At 49.7% G+C, this 22,915-nt stretch overlaps 1 protein-coding gene across 22 annotated transcripts in view; it reads left to right on the forward strand.

Annotated features, from left to right (window-relative positions):
- Nfasc (neurofascin) overlaps positions 1-22,915 on the forward strand; it is a 174,483-nt gene that overhangs the window by 37,352 nt on the left and 114,216 nt on the right. The window contains exon 1 of one of the 22 annotated variants that reach the window (XM_040276608.2): positions 1,089-1,316. The exons of the other annotated variants lie outside the window; for them this stretch is intronic. The gene's annotated coding sequence lies outside the window, so the exon portion shown is untranslated. Of the gene's footprint in view, positions 1-1,088; positions 1,317-22,915 lie in introns of those variants that run through there. 22 annotated transcript variants of the gene reach the window in all.

Here is a 22,915-nt window from a genome sequence, read left to right on the forward strand (position 1 = left end):
TAGTGTAAGTCTACAGGAGGGTGCACATCGGTCATTTGCAAATGCTGCGCCATTTTACATGGGAGCCTTGAGCATCCGTGAATGTTGGTATCCTCGGGAGGCCCTGGAGCCATTCCCCATGGATTCCAAGGCACCTATGCCATCTGATGAACATTGGTGTGACTTAAGTATTTTGATTGTCTTTGATTGTATGCCCTTTGTTCTGTAAATTCAATTTCTAGAGAAACTAAGTAACTTGCCCAAGGTAATGCAGCCAATAACCCACATCTAGAGATTGAATTTACGGAACAGAGGGCATACAAATTTTTAAGACATTTAAATGTTCTTGCCGACTTCTCCAGTCTGGTGTTAGGAAGCTGTGCTCCCACCAGCAAGTGAGGAGGGAATCCCAGGGCCACTGAAGTTTGCTCCTCAGAAAGGAGATGGGACGGGAGCAAACAGAAGCAGGTCTCTGAGGGGCGGTATCAGGGACAAAGCTACATTGCCACTAGATCAGGACAGGTGAGAGGTGGCCATGCCCCGCTATCATCAAATGTGTGATGGGCTGTCGAGTGGAGGAGATGCTGGTCCCCAGACCCTCAAGCAGATGTGGACCAGTGGAGCTGTGCAGGGCCAGCACACAGCCCTGGACAGGACAGGGTGGGTGTTGATAATTGTTCCATGACAAATGCCATCCCTGGCTTGGGGTCGTGCAGGACATGTGTGTGGGGGACGGCTGATGCCACCCCTGCCACACTCTGCTCCCCCACAAAACATTACGTCTCTGAGTCTTAACTGGGGGGTCTGCTCCCCACCCTACCCTCGCCTTGGGGAGCCTGGCCCAGCCTGGTACCTCTCTCCATCAATCCCCTCAGAGCCTGAGGAGCACAGCCTGGCTGTGTCACAGGCCACACAACTCCTCCATTATGCATGAGGGGGACCCAGCGGTGAGTGAGAGCTAGGCAGAGGGAGGGGACGGGGGCCATGACTCAACCAGCGTATTGTGTGGCCTTCCATTCACACGCTTGCTGGCTTGCAGAGGACAGAGGACGTGGTGGGCTTGAGATAATAAAGCCCTGTTTATGCCCCCGAGGGCTGGGGAGGTGGCAAGTGGGGGCTGCCAAGGCACAGGGAGACCAAGGATGGTTTTGAATCCACACAGGGCAGGGCTGCTGCCTATGCACTGGGGTGGCATCCAGGACAGAGGCTCTGGCTGGAATTGTGCTTGGGGCTACGTCTGTCTGCTGGGATGACCTGGGGCCTGAGAAATGCCAGCTTTCCATCCCCACCTGTCCCCAAGAAGGACGCCTGAGGAGACCCTGGGCCTCCGGAGAGAGGTAGGATGCTAAGCTCTCCTCGGCCTCTTGCCTCCTGACCCCTCCCTTCCTGCTCCCGCTTTGGCCTTGAGAGGCTGTGAAGTGGTGCGTCAGGATTGTGCACGGTGCCCTGAGCACACTGCAGGTGTATTATGTCTGAGGTCTGCAAGAAGCTGCCAAGCCCGCTGGGGGTGAATCTGGGGTCTGCAGCAGGCAGGCTGGAAGGCAGAGAGGTGGTGATATTCTACAGAGCAGGGACCTTAGGAGGAGTGTCCCAAGCCCTGCTGTGGGTGGCAGGGGAGCTTGGTCTAAGGGATGTCTGAGAAGCCAAGAGCGCGCTGCTGGAGGGAGCTTCCAGGCTGTGTATCTGATCACAGAGATTCTATTGGCCCTGGGCCTTGTTCTTTCCTGGGCCACCTCCTCTGTTCCTCTCCTTCAGCCCTTTCCTGTGGGTTCCCCCATCCCAAACCGGCCCCTCCTCCCACCAAGCCTGTCTGGCTCAGTCTTGAATGTCAGACTAGAAATACCCAAGCTGCTGGTTGGGAGGGGGTGAGAATGGTCCTTTCCGCCCTCACCTGGCATCTGGGCATGGAGAGCAGGTTCAGGTTCTGCTTCTGGGGAGTTTTGATCCCTGTCACTTAGTGCTGAACCAGGACAAGGTAACACCAGTGTCCATCCAAGGCTGGGTTGCCTGGCTCTAAGGAGATGTGTGCTGCTTTGGCTGTGAGATGGGAAAGGGCCAGAGACTAGTAGAGGGGACAGTCTCTTCCATCCATCTCATAAGCTTCCGAAGGCAGGAGTTTGGATATAGCGATTTCAAAGTTTTGTTTGAGTTAGAAACTCAGTGACCCCATTTAAGGCATTAGGGCCAAAATGGGCTGACCTGGGGTATTGGAGGAACACTGCATGCCTGGCTCAGACTAGAGGGTTCACTTCCTCAAAGACAGGCTGATTCTCCCCGCCCCCCCCCCGGGGGGCAGAGTGTCTGAAACTTTGAGCATCACCTCTCTGCACACAGAGCAGAGATCCAGGCCTCCCTGAGCACAGCGCCTGGGCCTCTGTGCATCGGATGTTGGGGAGGCTCTGCACAGGATGCAGGGACCCTGGGGCCACTGCTTTCCACCTAGAGAGGACGCAGGGATGGGCCGTACAGGGGGGCAGGTTGTGTGTGGTCAACCCCGCTGCAGGCATCCTGGAGGACACCTGGCCTGGAAGAAGGGCCCGGCTGCCTCCACCGCACCTCTCAAGGGACCCTATAGCTCTGTTGAAACTTTGTCAGTGGCTGTGCGCAGTTCCTGGAAATCCCAGGGACGAGACACAGGCCCTCTCCATGGAGGCAGGCCGCGTTGTTGTGGGCCGCGCACAGTCCTCTCTGAGGCTGATGCTCCTGGCGCACCAGGAGATATTGGTAAGAGGACCCTCCCCGAGATGGCAATGCCATCACAGCCGTGACAACAGTGGCCTCTGTTCATTGAGGGCTTCACCATGACAAGTCTGCTTTGTCCTCACAGAGACGCCCAATGACCTGCGCCACCCTTGTTTTAGAGTCGAGGAAGCAGATGCAGAGAACTTAGCTTGCTGTCTGGTGTCGTACGACTGGGCTGGGTCTCTGCCCAGGCCCAAGAGCTGGCTCTCTTGGAGAGTTTTGGCTATGCTGCCTTGCAGGACAAGGTGACAAAGTAGATTATTTTGGTGGCCATAGGAAGTCAGGTGCAAGGAAATACTTGCTGCTGGTGAGGGTGTGTGGAATGTTCTTCCTTAGAGATCTTTGAGGGGGAGCTTGCCCTCCCGCAGAGGGCTGTGCGGCAGCCTGTACTCTGGATTGATGACTACTTGAGGCACTTTCTTGGGATTATGGCAGCTTTGTTTCCTGGACTCGAGACCAGCAGCAGCCTGCCCACTGACAGATGCCAGGCTGCAGTAGGCACCGGGGCACAGTCCCCAGCAGCTTCCAGGCACCCCTGGCTGGGATTTGGGGTCCTGAGGAAAGGCCAGGAAGGCTGGATGTTTCCCCGGGTCCGAGGCCCCAGAGACCGAACACTCCTGGAGAGCTCGGGAGTGGCCTGTGGACATTTCACTTCTGCCCTTGAGTCAGATATGCCTGTTCACCAGAAAGACGCTCCTGCCGGGGCGTCTGTTTCTGGGCTTCTCACCAGAGTTCCGCATGCTTTGTTCTTGTGTGCATGAGACACAGGCGTCTCTACTTGAAGTCTGCTAGGGACAGCTGCTGGGGGAGCTCCAAGCTGAGGCTGTGGAGGCCCCAGAAAGAGCCCCTCCCTGGGACCAGTGAGCCACCCGGGCTGCTCGGGGGCTTCTTCCCCCTCTGCCACCCTGCAGCATGGCAGTGGCCCTGAGAAGGGTGGGCCTGGGTTGTGTTTGGGGGACTTTCTCTCCTCCTCTGAGGATCTGAAGCAAGGAGTGAGAGCAGCCAGCACCCAGGAAGTCGCGGAGCATGATAGTCAGGCGGATGCGGGGTGCCCCGGGCTGCCTGGGTTCCTGTCCCAGTTCCACACCCAGCGGAGCGCCCTCCCAGTTGCTCATCGATCAGTTGTGACCTTACTAGCTTCTGCCTCTTGAATTTTGTGACAGCCACTGAATGAATCCATGAAATCACTAGTGCAGGGTGAGGAGGGAGAGCTTCTGTCCAGGCCCATGCGGCCACTGGGTTCTCTTTCCCTCAGCCCCAAACCTTCTCACACTGGGCACAGGCCCCCAGGGTGGAGGTGTTCTTGCTCTGCACCCACACTGTCCCACGCAGCTTGGCTGGGCTTAGGTGAGGCAGCACCACAGTCTCCTCCCTGCTTCCTGCTGCCACCCTTTAGTGCCTGTGCTGGGCCACATGCTCAGGGAACTGTTTTGCTGCATCCTGGGCTGCCTTTGATCCCATTTTGGGTCTTCAGAGGTGAGAGTTCTGGTCCCTGTCTTTGTCACAGCTCAGCAGTACTCAGTTGCCTGGGGTCCTGGTTTATTGCACCCCCCTCTGCTCTGTGACAGGCTCTCCAGGGCACTGCCCCCAGTCCCTGCACTTCCAGCTCACCATTCTGGATCCACCCCCTTTCTCTGCCAGCACCCTTCTCCCGGTGCCACCTCCGCCTCCCCCCTGGTCTGAATGTCATCGCAGTCTGCAATTCTCAGGGATTCTGGCAGCCTTTGCACCGCCTCAAGCAAACTTCTCTTGACATTTAAAAGTACTTAAGGGCCCACATTTGCATCTCAGGGCAGACAGAGCATCCTCTGGTAGATTTCTGGTGTGGACACAGCAAGCTGTCCCTCTGGTACAGGAAACTGAAAGGAGTCCTCATGGTGGGATCAGCCCCTCACTTATAATCACTTCTGGAAAAGGAGAAGTAACTTCCCACATCGGTCTAGACTGAGTTAGGTCAGAATGAGAGGGTGGGGTGCCAGGGGGTACCGTGATGTTTGCTGGCTGTCCCTAGTCACTGCTCCATTCTTTTGATATATGTCCTCACTTAGTGCCTTTGAAAACCTGATGAGGCAGATTCCACAATCCTCCTTTTATAGCTGGCAAAGCAGAGAGGTTAAGTGACTTGCCCTTAAGTATAAGATTCAGGATTTGGGGACTATATTTCCCTGGAACAAGTCTCTGTTTAGAAAGTGGGTTGAACAGGGGTTGTTGGTTTGGACACCTAATTTTTTTTTTAATTGTACTAGGGATAGAACTCAGGGAACTCAACCACTGAGCCACATCCCCAGCCCTGTTTTGTATTTTATTTTGAGGTAGAGTCTTGCTGAGTTACTTAGGGCCTTGCTAAGTTGCTGAGGATGGCTTTGAACTTGCCATCTTCCTGCCTCAGCCTCCTGAGATTACAGGTGTGCACCAGATACCTGAAATTCTATTATTCTGGATTTCTCTCTTTTTTCACTTTTTTTTTTTTCTTGCAGTGCTGGGGATGGAACCTGGGACCTCCCACATGCTAGGCAAGAGCCCTACCACTGAGCTACACCTCCCCACCCCCCCAGCTGGGTTTCTGAGTGTATGCACACCCAAGCTTCAGGTTCATGTTCCTTCTTCCAAACTCCCCCTCCTGTGTCCCTGGCCTCTCTCCCACAGCAGAGCCTGAAGGGAAGAGGGAAACAACAGCCTCAGCTGCTTCAGCCTCCAGCTTAGACCCAGAGTGTGAGGAACTGCCCCCTGCCTCCCAGATCTCACACGTGCCTGAGCGGTAGAAAGGGAAGGAAGGACAGAGTAAAGAGTCTGGAGGTGTCTGAGTAACACACTATTAGACATTTAAGGTGTTCCCTTTCCTTAAAAACAGGCTGTGAGAGAACATTCTGCAGAATGTCTGCAGATCGTCAGGGAGGCCCGGGAGCTCAAGACCTGTGTGCTGCAGCCAGGAAGCTCCCTTTCTCTGGCTGGTCTCTCTCCAGCTCTCCCCAGCCCCACGCCCTCTGCTCCTCTGCTGGGGCCTCTGTGTAGGGGAAGATGCTGTCTGTGACATTGTGACATGGTAATGGGTTTAAACACTTCCAGGAGCCACTGGTAGGTACCAGCCCCCTGTTCCTTCCTCCACAAATCCCCAGCCAAGACAGGATGTTATTAACTAATTTTTGAAGGAACATTTGGGACTCCGACTTCCATCAGAGTGAAAGTTCTCGTGGAATCTTTGTTTGCCTCGCTCTGCAATCCTGGGGTTGGTGGGAAGTGAGGGAAGAGGGGTCTGCAGCTCTCTTGTAGGCAGCACAGAGTTTCCTGGTACATGTCCAGCCCTTGGGGGCATAGGTTGTCTTCTTCCTGAGCCCTTCATATCTGCCTGTTAAGTTACTGGTTTAGCATGTGACTCTCCTGTCCCATTTCTTAAGGAGTTTGTTAGTTTGTTTTCCTTTTAACTTCAAAAATAACCTGTATTGTGGTATAATTTACATTCAGTACCTATTTTAAGGGTGCAGTCAGGTGAGTTTTGGCAAATGTATACACCCCTGTGACTACACCTACGATGAAGACAGTCTGCATTTCCACTGCCCCCTAAAGTCCTCTCATCCTATTTGCATCCAGTCCCCCTCCCGCCAGCCTCTAGACCCAGGCAACCTCTGAAGGGCTTTCTGCCTCTGTAGATTTGGTTTTCCCTAAAGGGAACCATAGAGTATACAGTCTGGTTTTTGTGTCACTTCTAGAGTTTGATAAGCTTCAGGGGAGAATAACAGTTTGGGGGGGGGGGGACATACAGTATAACTCCTGCAGGCAGATCCTCCATCTCTGCATCTTTTGGAACACTCTCTGCCCTTATCTATAAACATGGTATACCTTGGGTTTGTGGCAAGAGAAAGATCCCGTCCTCCACCCACTTCAGCCAAGAGCCTAGGGAAACTGTAGGAAGAGGAGAATTGAGGAAGTGTTGGCCTGTGGCTGAGGGACTCAAGGTATGGCGGATTGCACTGTCAACCATGAAATGCATGTAGGGTTTCAGGAGGGAAACCCTGTGGGAACAGAGAGGTGATTTTTGTTGCTTGCTGCTGCCGTCCTTGGCATCCAGGTGGATGTGAAAGCTGCTCTCCTAGTACTGTTTACCTTGGAGTTCTGTGGCCCTATTGAGGAACTCAACTCCAGAGAGCAGCCCTGGTTGGGGTGGCAGAGCTAACTGGCACCCTGAAAAGGTCAGCTCTTCACATGTTGGTCAGACCCAGCCTGAGACAGCGAGGTGCATGTTCTAGCCATCAGGGAGGTGTCGGAGGCCATGCAGCAGGGAGCTTGGGTGTTGCAGGTCCTGGATGGAGACCAGGGGCTCAGGTCTGGAGCTCTGCCTCTCCTTGGGTGGGTGGGAGGGGCAGTAGACAAGGCTGATTCTGACATGGCAGGGTGATCCTAGGTAATAGCTTGGTAAAGAAGGACATGGAACTAAGGACTTGCTGCCGTCTGCCTAACCTTTCTAGGACCTATATGACCCCTCGCTATGAGGAAGCATATTTTGAGGGTATTCTCAGCTCTTGGGGAAATGGAATGTAAATTGAAGCCAAGATGTTGTCATTATGTTGTTTTAAATTTTCTTCTTTTTGTTAGTATTACTATTTCATTGTGATAAAATATACCCAATATATGATTTACCATTTTAACTTCTTCCTTCCTTCCTTCCTTCCTTCCTTCCTTCCTTCCTTCCTTCCTTCCTTCCTTCCTTCCTTCCTTCCTTCCTTCCTTTCTTTCTTTCTCCCCCTATCGTCTTTTGTTGTTTTTGTGTTGTTTTCCTTTTGTGGTCCTAGGGACAAAACTCAGCATCTTGCATATACAAGAAATGTGCTCTACCACAGAGCTACATCCCCAATCATTTTTTCTTTTTTCTTTTTGGTACTACCAGAGATTGAACCCAGGGGCACTTAACCACTGAGCCACATCTCCAGCCCATTTTATTTTTTACTTGGATACAGGGTCTTACTAAGTTGCTTAGGACCTTACTAAATTGCCAAGGCTGGCTTTGAACTCGTAATCCTTCTGCCTCAGTCTCCCGAGCCACTGGTATTACAGGTGTGCACCACCACACCTGACACATCCCCAATTCTTTGATTTTTTTTTTTCTTTTGAGATAGGTTCTCACTAAATTGCCCAAGCTGAGCTCAGACTTGCAATCCTCCTGCTTTAGAGTCCTAAACTTTGGGGATTACAATTGCGCATCACCACACCTGGTTCATTTTAACCATTTTAAAGCATACAGTTCCTTGACATTAAGTACGTTCATGCTGCCATATAACTATCACCACTACCTACTTCCAGAACTTTTCATCCCAAACTGAAACTGTGCCCATTGAATACTAACTCCCCATTCTTCCCTCCCGCCAGCCCCTGAGAACCACCATTCTTTATTCTTCCTCCATGACTTTAACTACTTTAAGAACCTCAGATAAGTGTGGAATCACGTGATACTTGTCTTTTTGGGCCTGGTTTATTTCACTTGGCATAATGTCGTCAAGCTTCATCGTATTTCAAGAAGTATCAGGAGTTTATTTCTTTTAAGGCTGAGTAATGTTCCATTATATGTCTGTAGCACATTTGGCGTACCTGTATATTGGTTGATGGACATTTGGGTTGCTTCCTCCTTGGGGTGATGGTGAGTGATGCTCCTCTTATACACAGTGACACACATGCATCTGTTCAGGCACTGCGGTATTTAAATGCTCAGGTCCTCCTGCTTAAACCTGCTGTTGCCCAAGGGCCTGGAGGGGTTTGCTTTCCTGCTCCTGGTCTGCTCCCTGCCTCTGTGGCAAATGATGTGTTCCAAATACCTCAGTTGTGGATGGATACTGAGGATGGATACTGGTTTCCCAGGCAATGGAGGTTTGCCTATCTCTAGAAGTGGTTTTTTTTTTTTTTTTTTTTTTCTTTCAGTGTGTCTTAGTTACTCTTGGCCAGCAGCTGACTCCTGGAGTCTGATTCCAATAAGCCTCTTTAATACAAAAATACAATAGAACATCTTTATTCACCAAGGAAAGGAACAAAATGAAATTTTATCAAGCATCTTCTATGTGTTAGTTCAAGATATTGTGCTAATTCGGGGCTGAGGTTGTGGCTCAGTGGTAGAGCACTTGCCTAGCATGTATAAGGCACTGGGTTCGATCCCTGGCACCACATAAAAATGAAAACAAATAAATAAAGGTATTGTGTCCATCTGCGACTAAAAAAAAAATTAAAGATATTATGCTAATTCCATAAGAGACACCTTCTTTTGTATGGAAGCCATGTGAGGAGGGCCAGAACCTGTTTTAAGGGTAGAAGAACTGAGCAGTCTCAGAGAGGTTAAGTTACTTGCCCAGGCTCACACAGGCCAACACCCTCTACTCTACCTTTCACTTCTGAAACTTCAAAGGCAAATTTTTCTTTTACGATGGAAATCCAGCCTAGAGTTTCCTCTGATTTGAAAAGAAAAACCCTTTGGGCCCCTTTGTCCTAGTTCTGGTAAAATTATAATTAAGGTTTTATTTTTCAGCATCTACAAAGGTTGACAGAACAGCATTAATCCCTCTGTGCACATCGCCCAGCTTCTTGGCCACCCTTGTTCCCTTTCTCAGGTTCTTCTCTTTGATCTGGGGTCCTCCTGACTCCCGTGGCAGGCAGCCGTTGGTGCTTTCTGGAGGAGGGAAGGGGAATGGCAGGTCTGGGCATCCTGGAGCTGACTCCTCCCAGCTGGAAGGGTGTTAATTGCCATGGGTTGGAGTCCCCTGGGGGTTCATTATGGGCTGCTGAACACTATCCAGGAGGAGGGGAGGGGGACCGGTCTTTGGAAAGGCCTGGCCAGCGCTGGTGGGGTGGTCTGCAGGGAGACTGCCTTTCCTAGAGCATTTTCTTCCTGCGGTTTGATTTTATTGGAGACTCTCTGGAGTGGAAAGAGGTCATGTGAGGATAACCTTCCCCTCCGGGGAGCTTCGCTGCACCAGGCTGGTCTTGGGGCAGAAGCTGGTACAGACCAGTGGGAATCAAGCCTGAGGTCTGCAGCTCGATCAATTGATTTACTTTTTAATTTTTAAATCAAATTTTAAAATATCTACAGTGTGCAAGGCACTGAGTGCGGGGAATGCGAGGTGGTGTCTGCTCTCACAAACTCTGTGGCCCACAAAAGTCATCGCTGATAACAACCAACTTCATGTACATTTGACCATTGGCTCATTTATATCTTCTCCTCCCCCCACCCCATTAACCCCGCAAAATAATCTGTAAGGTAGGTATACAGCAAGCCCCACTCTACAGATGAGGAAACTGGGGCTCAGGGGGGCCCTCTGCACCCTGCAGAGCCAGCAGGACCGGGGGCCCTTGGCTTTGTGCTCGCCTATGCAGAACCTGAAGTGTGGGGCGGAGGCCCTAGGGGTGGAAGGTAGAGGTGACAGGCCAGCCTCTTAAGTTAATGCGTTTTTGGAAAACCCTCAGCAGATGTGCTTCCTCACAGCATTTGAGAGCAGCCAAGTGGCACATTTTTCTCTTGACATTATAGAGGACTGTCGGGTCCATTTTTATTTTGCAAATAGGGCGGTTCTTCTTTTTTTTTTTTTTAGTCATAGATGGGCATAATATCTTTATTTATTTATTTTTGTGTGGTGCTGAGGATGGAACCCAGGGCCTCATGGGTGCGAGGCAAGTGCTCCACCCCTGACCCCAGCCCCAGCCCAGGGCGGCTCTTTGGGAAGGGAGAAGGAACGAAGACAAGGACTCGAGGTTCTTTCCTGAGACTGCAAAAGGGGACAGAGAGAAGGGAATCTTGCTGAAGGGGGTCAGCTGTTGGTTCTGTGTTTATTTCAAGGAAAATTTAGCATCTTCGAGGGAGAAGGGAGCTGCAGTAAGGAGGCTGTGTCCAAGTGCAAGGGAGGGTCAGTTTCTGGTCTGGTTTGACCTTGTCCAGGGAGCAGATGGTTTGGGGTCCTATAGGGTGGGAGCAGCAGGGGGTGCTGTCCTTCTCATTCTGGGGGAAGCAGGTGTGCCATGCCCAGTTCCTGCAGGAGGCCTGGGTAGTGAGTATGACATATTTTCTAGTCAGAAAGTAGACCCAGCTGTGTGTCGGTAGCAGGGGAAGTAAATGACTTATGTTAAAACAAACACCTGAGCCTCTTTTGTTAAAGCAAATATCTGAGCTGGTCCCAGGCCACCCCTCAACCTTGCTCATGTGGAAGAGGTATACCTGTGCAGAGCATAGGGTTAAACTTAGCGGGCTCTTCCTACCCAGGCTAGAAGGTTTGGGATGACAGTCCCAGGAGTGGCTGGGCTCTCTGAGGTGTGGAAGAAAAGGAGTGTTTATTGTTGGCATTTTGATTTTTTAATTTTAATTTTTATTATATTTCAAAAATAAAAGCTTGAGTTTTTCACGGTGAGATGGGGGTGAGGTTCAGTCTGGCTCAGACACAGGGCAGCAGAACCTCTCTGGTCCCTCCCAGCTGTGAGATTCGGGTTCAGGTTGTTTTCCTGCTGGTTCTCGCATCGAGTTCCCAGGTATTGTAAAAGCAAGCTTTGGCGCAAGCTCAACTTCGGAGAGAAGCCAGGAGAAGGTCCCGTGTTTTAATTGACGCCCGTGTCCATGTGCACCTTGCTGACCCAGAGAGGAAACAGATGAAGGTGGACCAGGACACTGCTTTCAGGAATTGCAGGCTTCCCACACCAGCTGGAGAGATGCTGTCTCTTCACAGAATGAGCCGACACAGAGAGAGAGGCCCTCCCGCCCGCCTCCTGGGACAGCAAGGCACAAATGCTGGTTGCTATGGATACGGGCAACTGAGGCTCCCCTGGGGCAGTGGCAGTGGTTGGGATGGAGGCTTCGGGTGGAGGCGGCAGGCTGTTTGTTGCACTGATGCGGGGCCTGGTGTCAGAGTGTCCCCCACGTTCCCCACAACAGAGCCTCAGCATGGGGGCGGAGACCAGCTTTGCCTGTGCTACATCTGAGTCCCGGGGACCCCAGGTTGACCAGCCCATGCCTTAGTCCAGACACCCTGGGGTGTGTGCACCTGTGCAGGTCACACCTGTGCAGAGCCACTGGGCATTGAGTTGGGACAGTGCAGTCCAGGATAAGGAAGCTTGTCCAGTGGTGGCAAAAGTGACCCTTGTCCTCTTCTGATTTTGGAGTCTGCCAGAGCTGATGCTAGCAGTTCCCGGGAGCTCGCCTCTGGGCTGGAGGTGCTCCCAGTTCTGTGAGTGGGCCCTGTCCTGGATGCTGAAGGAAGGGGTCAAAAGGTAGAGAGTGATGTCGCTCATGTCCTCAGGGAGCTGCTGTATGAGAGAGGACACAGCCCTGCCCTCAACAAGCTCCCAGTCTGATGGGGAAACCAGGCACCTGAAAGTCACAGACAAGGCAGGCCGGGGAAGGGAAACCACTGCTTCCTGCTTCCGACACAGTCTTGGCGTGACCAGACCTCCGGCTCCCGGGCCTCCTCCGAGCACGCCTGAGCCCAGTGCACAACCCAGTGTCAGCAAGATCCTGCTGAGTCAGCAAGACCCCCCCCTCCTGCCCCCCAGTATCTGACCAGGTCCTCATCTCCTGGGTGATGTCACACTACCTTGGCCAGACTTCAGCAGGAATCCACTTAGGTGGGTTTAAGCCAGGATCTCACTCACCCCTGAGAATGCCCCTTAGTAATTTCCATCCACTGCCCCCCCACCCTGCCTCTTGACTATAAATTCCCACCTAACCCGGGCTGATTAGAGGTTGAGCTCAGTCTCTCCCACTGCAAAGTCTCATGCTTACCACTGTGCTTACCACAGTGGTCCTGAAAGAAATCTGTCTTGCTGTGCTTTAACAGGGAGGGTTGAGTCATTTTTTTCCTTGGCATTTTACATGCTCCCATTCAGGCTCCCTTCTGTACAGCCTCCCTTCTGTACAGCCTCCCTTCTGTACAGCCTCCCTTCTGTACAGCCTCCCTTCTTGCTTCCCATAAAATCAGACGCATGCACATAGTGCACAAGGCACTATGTGCCCAGCCCTTCCCACTCATTATTCTCATCTCCCATGCTCTTCCTCCAAGTTCCCCCTGTCCTGCCATCCTGGTCCTTGGCCTTTCCCTCGATATTCCAACCTTGGGGCTTTCCCTGGCTACTCTGTGTGGAGCTGTTTTTCCCGTGACCTCCCAGGTCACCCCTTGATCTGACCCAGGTCTCTGTTTTGATGTTGTTCCCAACCACCCCACCTAAAACCAACCCTTTCTTCTTGCACGCCTTGCTTCTCTTTTCTGGCTTTGTATTTCTTCTAGCACTTCCCATGGGGCCTGCACTTATCATTTACTCTCCATCTCCCCCAACTGGAAGGTGAGCTCCCTGGTGCCGAGACAATGTCTTCTTCACCCCCAATCCCACTGCCAAGAGCTATTTGTTGAATGAATGACAACCTCTGTGGTCCCGTGCCTCTCACTGAATTCCAGGAGAATGTTTACAATCTGCTTTTCTGTTGTTTTCCCTTTATAAAGATAAAACTGCTCATTTGCAATTCTAATTTGCAAGTGAAAGACATTTTTTCATAGAAATGCATTTGGGTTTAAGACAGTGTCTCTCACACTGGGGTATCTGACCCCTGGGGGGGGTTCTCAAATAGGCTCATGGGAGTTTGGGAGATTTTCTTTTCCTTTTGGAAGATGTCTATATGTCAGTCAAGTTTGGGAAACCAGCAGAGAGCTGTTGGCAATCACACACACAAGGGCTGGAGTGGGACGCACAAGGGAGGTGGTCTCCAGAGGCCTTTCTGGAAGCAGTTCTTGAACAGTAGTTAGATGGAGGGGTGGGGCTTAACACAAGACAGGGGAGCAGAGGGCCTGGTTGGTGTGAAGTTGGAAGTTGAGGATTGAACCCAGGGCCTCATACGTGCTAGGCATGGGGCAGCATGTGCCTGGTTGAGATGGAGCTGAACTCTTAGAGAACAAGGTGAAGCAGTTAAGTTGAGGGCACTTCATGCCCTGAAAGCCTGAATTTGAGTGACAGCTGCAAAGGGCTGGGAGTGCACCGGAGCAGTGACCCATAAACTCTGCTTTCTGGCCCCTTCGCCATCGCATCTCATTGAAGTCATGGTGGCTCCTCTAGGGAGCACCGGCCCCGCTCCTGTGGCCTGTGCAGCTGGGGCATGGAGCATGTGTGGGTACGGGAGTCAGCTGGCAGGTGGAAGATGACCCAGGCCTCCGGAGGATGGTCCCCGGCTCAGCAGCTTGCAGTTCTTTGTTTAGCTGGGAACCCACCAGGTCAGAGGTCAGTGTTTTCCATGGAAGACTGTCAGAGCTTGCCGGTGGCTGAGGGGGAGCAGGGTCAGGTTCCTGGGGAGCAGGCCTGGGTAAGGTCCTATCTATCTCTGGCATCAGCTCTCCACTGTCTGCAGCCTGGCAGGTGCCAGCAGCACGTGATGACTGCTGCCACAGCAGCTTCCACAGCCTGTCACAGAGCTGCAGACCTGTGAAGCCGGGAAGCCCTTTATAAGGCACGGAGAGCCCTCCAAGCAGGGATGAGGTGCTGAAGGCTGAGAGTTACAGGAAAGCTGGGACCCAGCCCGTCTGTGCTGATGCCCAACCTGTTCTTTCCTCTATCTCTTGGCCAGGAGAGAGGACCCAGGTGACAGTGAGATATGGCAACAATATTCAGCACGCTGGGTTCCTGTTCTGCACCTCACTTGCAAATGCTAAGCTCTGATTTTGGAGGTTGAAATAAATTCATCCTGCTCTCTGCTGGAGTGAGCACCTCCAGCAGAAGATCCGTGTTTGAACTTCTTAACTTTGGGAGTGAGCAGTACTAGGAGCAGTCCTATTAAGAGCTCTGCTTTGGGACTTAATAGCTGTCCTATTAAGAGCTTTTCTGCTTGAAAAGGCTCTTTACTCACCTTTTTTTTTTTTTTTTGCTGGGGTTATTGATCCTAAGGGTCCTTTATCACTAAGCCACATCCCCAGCCCTTTTTATTTTGAGACAGGGTCTCATAAAATTGTTGAGGCTGGCCTCAAACTTGTTATCCTCTTGCCTCTGTCTCCCAAGTCTCTGAGATTATAAGTGTGCACCACTATGCCCAGCTTTACTTAACTTTTTTGAACCTCAAGTTTGAAAGATAAAGTTAATTGCACACGGTGCTGATATGAGTTGAAGTGAGGTGGCACACATCAGTTGTGCACTCATCTGAATGTCCAGCACACAGTAGGTGTACATGATGATGTCATCATTGTCCTCGAAACCACATGACAGCTACATGCCTACACTGTATCTAGTGCTTTGCTGGATGCTATGGAAAATCAAGAGAAGTCACATATATCATTGAACACTCAGTCTCAATTCTTTTTTCCTTTTTATTTATTTTTTCTTTTTTTTTTTTTTAGAGGATACTGGGGATTGAACTCAGGGGCACTTGACCACTGAGCCACATCCCCAGCCCTATTTTGTATTTTATTTAGAGACAGGGTCTCACTGAGTTGCTTAGTGCCTCACTTTTGCTGAGGCTGCCTTTGAACTTGCCATCCTCCTGCCTCAGCCTCCCAAGCTGCTGGGATTACAGGTGTGCACCACCACACCTGGCTTAATTCTTAAAAAAATAAAAAAAAAATACACACACACACACACATTTTATATATATATATATATATATATATATATATATATAAAATTGTAGATGGACACAATACCTTTATTTTATTTATTTTTATGTGATGTTGAGGATTGAACCCAGGGCCTCATACGTGCTAGGCAAGTGCTCTACCACTCAATTCTTGAGGGAGAATTATACAGGAAAGAGAGGCAGTGAAAACGCATGTGTGCCTGGAGATTCAGGCCCTATGGGATTGGGGGAGAAGCCCATAAAGTGATGACAATGACTTTAAAGGCCTTCAGAGGAGTGAGGGTGGGATTAGCAAAATACCTTGATATATTATCAAATGAACACTTTAGAGTAACACGGTGGAGCCTTCAGAAGTACCCCAGCCAGGCCAGCCAGGAGTTCCAAGTGGCCAGCAGCCCAGAGAACAGAGCCTTTGCTCTCGCCCGCCTCTTTCCCCTGGGCACAGTCTCCCGGGCACCTCCTTCCCAAAGACCAGAAAGTCTGCATGGCTTGATGGAGAAAGAATTTCCAGTCTCTTTGCTCTTGCTGGACTCTGTGGGATGCTAGAAATATTTCAACCCACCAAAGGAGAAAGAATTGACCAGGGCTGGTGCCAAAATATTCAGTAAATTTAAAAGAGTCTTTTGTTTTTTGAAGAAGGTGGCAGGGCCGGGAGCCTCATGTCTTCTGACTTGACATCACAGCCTGGAGGGTGGGGCCTTCTACTGGTCTTGTCCCCCCTCTCCCAGTTCAAAGGCAGTGAGCCGAATCAGGATTTTTTTTTTTTTTTTTTTTTTTTGTACTGGGGATTTGAGCCCAGGAGTCCTCAACCACTGAGCCACAACCCCAGTCCTTTTTATTTTTTATTTTGAGACAGGTTCTCACTAAATTGTTTAGGGCCTCGCTAAACTTGCCGAGGCTGGCTTTGAACTTGCCATCCTCCTGCCTCGGCCTCCTGAGCGTCTGGGATTACTGGAGTGTGCCACTCATGCCCAGCTCAAGATTCTTTAAGTGAATTTCTGGCTCCCTGTATGACTTCTGTAACCCTAACCACATTCCTCTGTCCCTCCAGCCTTGGTTGCTTGACCTGTAGAATGGCGAGACAGTTCCTCTCCCATTTAAGAGCTAGTTTCTATTCCCTGAGAATGACCTGCAGCGCCACTGTCAGTTCTGAATCTCAGGGAAGCAAGTGCTGCCTCTTTCCAGATGAGCCTCTGAGATGTCACACATAGAATTTTGTCATTATACAAAACACATTTGAGAGGTGCTTTGGAAATTGCCTTTGAGCCTGCCGCACATTCTTTGAATCTCCTCAATGACGGGCAATCTTCTTCCTTTTAGAGAGAATTTGATTTCTGGAAGCCCAATCAGGACAGTAAGTCTAGGATCAAGTGGAAGAAGAGAGCTTTAGTTCCAAACAAATGAAGCTGATTTTATTCAGCCTTGATACTGACTCAGAAGTAGGTGGCAGATCGAATTTCAAAAGTGTTTTGAGCAATAAGTGCATCATGAGGACAACAGGTGGAAGGCTATTACAAATCCTAAGAACAGCACTCAGTTGGGAATATTAATTATGAGTTTCTTGAAGTTGATTTGCTACTTTATGTTTACACCTGATTTTTTAAAAAAGTAATGATCTTCCATATTTCGATTCATTTGCTAATGCATTTGTTTGATGCTTTTAGGATTTTGTACTATTTATTTTCTTCAGATTGTGGCTTACCCAAATCACTATTAGTTCTAAAAACATAAAATGTTCTATCTCAGCAGTTGTATCATGGAATTCCACTTGTGAAGGCCAGATTGCTGGCCCACACACAGAGTTTCTGATTGAGCAAGTCTGGAATGGGGCTCGATCATTTGCATTTTTCATATGCCCCCCAGGTGCTGCTTCAGGACCGTATTTTGGGCTAGTTGAGAAGGGCTTTGTTCATCAGTCCAACCCCTTGTACAGATGAGTAAACTGAGGTCCAGAGAGAAGTGACACCTTTACTTAGTGTCATATAACTAGTTAGCCGCAAATCTGGAACTAGAACCCAGGGATTTGTGTGTGTGCTTCTAAAAATGATCACTTCTTAGCCGAATGTGGTGGTGCACATCTGTAATTCTAGCAATTGGGAGGCTGAGGCAGGAGGATCACAAGTTCAGGGCCAACCTCAGCAGTTTAGCAAGGCCCTAAGCAACTTGGTGAGAACCTGTCTCAAAATAAAAATAAACAGGGCTGGGGATGTGGCTCAGTACTAAATAAATAAATAAAATGGACATTTCTTTGTTGGAGACTAGTTAGCCTGACTTTAGTGTTTTATTTATTTATTTATTCATTTATTTATTTATTTTGGGTGCTGGGGATTGAACCCAGGGCCTTGTGCATGTGAGGCAAGCACTCAACCAACTGAGCTATATCCCCATCCCCCAACTAGAGGTTTTTAAGAGTTTGCAGGCCCTTTGTGATTCCAAATGATGTGTCCCGTTATCCTCCCCCTTTCGATTATTTTTTCATCACAGGAAGAGCTTCTCTTTGATTTGCTTTGTTTTAAAGTTATGGCAAAATAGTAGGGCACAGTGGTGCATGCCTGTCATCCCAGCAACACAGGAGGCTGAAACAGGAGGATTGTTAATTCGAAGCCAGCTACCAGCAACTTAGCAAGGCCCTAAGCAACTTAGTAAGACCTTGTTTCAAAATACAAAATAAAAAGAGCTGGGGATGTGGCTCAGTAGTTAAGCACTCCTGGGTCCAATCCCTGGTACCAAAAAAATAAAAAGACAAAATATATACAATCTAAAATGTGCCACTTGAACCATCTTAAGTGTGGAGGTCATGGCACTCAGTACATTGACAGTGTCATATACCTTTACACGAGGATCCCCACCATCCATCTCCAGAACTTTCTCAACTTCCCAAACTGACACTCTATTCATGAAACACTAACTCCCAATTCCCTCTCTCTCTCTGGCTACCAATTCTCCTTTCCATCTATGAATCTGGCTGCTCCAGGGACCTCATGTAGGTGGAGTCCTATAGCATGTGTCCTTCCTGTGACTGGTTTATTCCACTTGCATAGTATCTCCAAGATCTATCCATGCCACAGCCTGTATAGTTACTTCATTTCTTTCCATTGCCAAATAACATTCCCTTGTAATGAATATGTGATATTTTGTTCATCCATTCGTCGATCAGTGGATATCTGGGTTGTTCCCACCTTTGGGCTCATGTGAAAAATGCTGCCTTGAACACAGAGGCACACATGTCTCTTGATTGTCTATCCAAAAGTGGGTATTGTGGGATCAGATGGTAATTCTCTTTTTTTTTTTTTTTTTTTTGAGGAGCCTAATTTTCTTTTGATTCTGGAAGTTTCAGGTTGGAAATATGGATCTGTTATTAACAGATTAGTGGGTAAACAGCCTGGAGAGTCTGGCTCCCACGCACCTGGAGGTAGGGTTGGAAGGTAGTCATCTGTCCCCAGGCCTCGCGACCAAGTGACCCCGTTATCCACGGTTCACTACCAGAGGTTGCAAATGGTCTCTTGGGTTTTCTTCTGACTTCCCTCTCACTGGTGTCTATTCACATTTGTGTCCCTCTTTGCCCTCAGCATTCATCTGTCTGTCCCCCTGTCTGCCAAATCTACCCAGGCTCTGGACTCCCCTCACTGTGGTGCAGAGCAGAGCCGGACACCAAGGGCTCCCACTCGTCACACCTGTCAGAAGACAACATGCCAAGGAATTTAGTTTCAAGAACTAATTGGCTTTTATTTGGGATTTAGACTTGGGCAGTATTTCATTCTTTAAAAGAGAACGAGTTTCCCCTTGAGCCAAGGAGAGGAGGTCAACCTGTTAGGCAGAAAAAGGCTATAAAGAAAGCAAGAAGAGAACAAAAAGCAGATTGGTTGTTTCAAAGTTATTGTCCTTGCAGGGTTAAAACAGAGGGCATGTCCTTGTTACACTGACTCAGGTTGACTGGAATCTCCTGATTGATTGATTGATTGATTGATTGATTGATTTTTCTTTTTCTTCTTTTTTTTTTGTAACCGTTTCTACCCTAGTGCATGCAAGTGACTCCATCCTGTGTGATCCGGTCTGCTGGGCTAGTGTAGGAGGCTAGACCAAAACAACAGCTTCCTATAAGCTTTAATTCATCTTAACTTCTTCAGATAAGATGGTTGTAATCTGTGGTAGCTGCATGCCAGGTGGTGATGGTGGTGGAGCTGGTGGTGCTGGTGGTGGGTGGCGAACCTCACATATGGTGGAAATTAAGAAGTAAGAATTAATGACTAAGATAAAGGGTGGGGGTGCTGTCAGGCAGGGGCCTAGGGCTGCGCATTTTGCAAAAATAACCGATCGGGTGGATTGGTTTTCACCACAACTCAACTGTCTTTGGGGTTATGTCACCTCCAAATATTCTTATGCTGCCCCAGAATAAGAGGGGACAATTGGGAAGCCCAGCAACTTCTGCTCAAGGTTTGGAGCACTTGTCCTCCTGGGGAATCCACCCAGGTCTGGCTGAGAGTTCCCAGAGATTGAGGGCATGACTCCAGGATTCATCAGAGCACTGGGGACTGAAGGTGAAGGCTAAGAGGGACCAGCCTCTGGATTTGTCATCTCACAGTTCCAGCCCAAGTCTGCAAAAACCCAAGGTCTCTTGAGCAACTCAGGGGATATTGTAAAACTTCAAAACTAAAAGTATTGTCTTTTTTTTTAGGGGGGAGGGTTACTGGATATTGAACTCAGGGGCACTCGACCACTGAGCCACACCCCCAGCCCTATTTTTGTATTTTATTTAGAGACAGGGTCTCACTGAGCTGCTTAGGGCCTTGCTAGGTTGCTGAGGCTGGCTTTGAACTCACGATCCTCCTGCCTTAGCCTCCTGAGCCACTGAGATTATGGGTATGCGACATCGCATCCAGCAAAAGTATTGTCTTTTAAGTTTAAGGAAAATTATAATTATATAGCATTCTCCTCCTGGTTGATTTACAAAAATCACTATCAGTGAAGTTAAGCCAGTAGCAACCAAGCGCAGAAATTCCAGAAAGCTTGTATCATCACTTTCTCTGATTCTCAGGATCTGTTAGCCAGGTAGAGAAGTTGCTTCTATATATATATAAATACACACATATATGTATATATAAACACACACACATATATATATATGCATATATGCATGCGTTATATACATATACTAATGCATGCATATACCTATACATTTTTAAGGCAGCCTGATACCCATTATGGATGTCATGAGAAATTATTCTTTCAATCTGGTACAAGTGCTACTTTACCCAGGATATCAAAGGACAAAGGCAGCAGATATGGTGATTAATCTGCAGAATCTCTGTTGGCTTGGAGTAGCATTCCATCGTTTTATTTTGTGGCAGCAGATGGTACTGCCCTTCTGGATAGAGTCTGATAGTTTACCATTCAGGTTTACCCACACCGCCTCCCACATGGCAAATGACGTGGAAGATGTGGGACTTTTTTTTTTCTTTCTCCCAGGCCATTTTCCCCTGAAGAAGGCCATTCAGGCACCTGCCCCCACCTGCATCACCCCTGGTTTCCTGCCTCCAGTGACACACTGGAGGCTTCTAGCGGTTCCCAGATCCCAGGAGCAACCAGGAAAGGCATGTGTAGCGGTGGTAATTGGCGATATTTATCTGGGGGCTGGGAGCTGTCATCGGGTCTTCAGAGAACAAATTTGTAGAATCCATTAACGTCAATGCCTGCTGTTCATTGTAACCAGACCCCACCTTATCTGGGCATCCTGCTACTGCTTAAAAGGCTAATTCCCCTCTGGCAGTGACTTCCCCTTCCCCCTGGCTCTGTGTGTAAAAATGAGAGGATGTTGATTTCCTCTAGGCTGTAAAAGAGGCAACAAATGGGACCATCAAGGGCTTCCTGTGCAGCCCCCTCTCTGAGAGCTGCCCTCAGATGTGTGCTCAGGGGTAGGCAGAGCACCTAGGAAAAATGGCTGACTCGTGTGGGTAAGGCCTACAGGAAGAGTTCCTCATGGTTTTCAATCCCCTGGGATGGAGGCCACCAGGTGCCTCCTTGGTAACGCCCCACCCTTCCTCCCACCAGTCATTCAAGTAGTGTTCACTGAGCGTGTGCAGGCGCTGGAAGCAGCATGGGGTCCAGAGCTGTGTGAGACCTAGCGTGTGCCTTCACAAGGCCCCAGCGTGACTGAGGAGACTAGACTATTCTCTGTGCATGTGGAAGGCAGGTCTAGAGCAGGCAGCCTCTGCATTTCAGAGGCGAAGTGAGCTGTGAACCTCTTGCTCCTAAGCTAGCTTGAAGAAATATTAGGAGAGGGCAGAAGAGGGAGAATTTCAAGTAGCTTAAGTAAAGGAAGTTGAGCCAAATGATGCCTGTGTCCCTGGAAAGCAAGGGGCAGTGTCCTAGGTAGGGTGTAGAGGGCATGAAGGTGGCATGCATCCCCCCTTGCCAGGTCTGGTGCCCTGGTGGTGGGCCAGGAGAGGGGAATGGGCAGGGAAGGTTGCGTTTCCATAGGAAACCAGGAGTTTGGGTCTCCACTGGAGCCGTTAGACTTAAGATGCCCAAAGTCCTCTTTGAGGGCAGAGCATAAAGATCCCTTCTGGGTCACAGGTTACTTGACATCTTGGTCTGGAGTCCCTAGAAAGCAGAGCCTCGGGCACAGGGTGACGTGCTGCAGCTCTCTCAGGAAGCACAGTTCCAGAGAACAGAGTGAAGTAAGAGGCAAGGGACGCAGGGAGGGCGGATGAGCCGCCGGAGGATGCACTACAGACCTGGTCACCTCTGGGTACTAAGCCCAACCCATGGCTGAGGCTTTCAGGGCTGTAAAAATGGTCATTGCTCAGAATGGTCCATCGACCTTTCCCCTTGGTCAAAGGTTCATCCACAGAGCCTCAATTTCTCTGCATTTCTGGGTTGCACATGCCTGGGCTTCCTGAATAGGACCCACTTGGTCCCACCCCTCAGTCAGAATGAAGCCCTTGGGCTGGAAACAAGAGGTACAGGAAGTGAGCACAAGTCCAGGCACTGTTGGGTGATGCCTGTGTGAAGTGTGCATCTTGCACAAAACTGGCCGCCGCCGCCGCCACAGGGTCTGAGGCTGGAGGAAAGGGCCCACAGCCCTGGAGACACAAGGCTGAGAGGCTCTGAGTGGCGCTTGAGCACACAGCTGCATCCCGCAGTGGACAGGAGTCAGAAGAGATTCTCTTTCAATATCATCAAGAATGTGGGGCCCAGCATGGGGATGGGCAGGTTGGCCCAGAAAGCATTATTGGTCATCCTAGGGACGCTTAGAAGCCTGCTCAAATGCCTGGTAAGGCCAGGGCAAGGCAAGATGCCCAGGCTGGAAATAACAACAGTGGCACTGAGCTGCTGCGGCCCAACATCTGGCCAAACTGAGCCAGTCCACAGGGACACCTGATGCCGTCCATTATCTCCTCCTGTCCTGGCCTTCATAGAGCCTGAACCTAGCCCTGATCCAGGGGGAAAGACTCTGTGGGCTCCTCTGCTGCTACTGGGTAACAAGGATGTGCCTTGTGCACTGTAGGCTATGACTTTTTTTTTTTTCATTGAGTAAATTAACAAGTCCCATAGCAAATAACAGATAAGGACAGAACTGGGCCCAGGGTTGGGCAATTGACGTCGAAGATGTGGGACTTTGTTGATGTT

This window comes from Ictidomys tridecemlineatus, chromosome 10 (assembly GCF_052094955.1).
Source record: "Ictidomys tridecemlineatus isolate mIctTri1 chromosome 10, mIctTri1.hap1, whole genome shotgun sequence".
Classification (NCBI taxonomy): Eukaryota; Metazoa; Chordata; class Mammalia; order Rodentia; family Sciuridae; genus Ictidomys; species Ictidomys tridecemlineatus.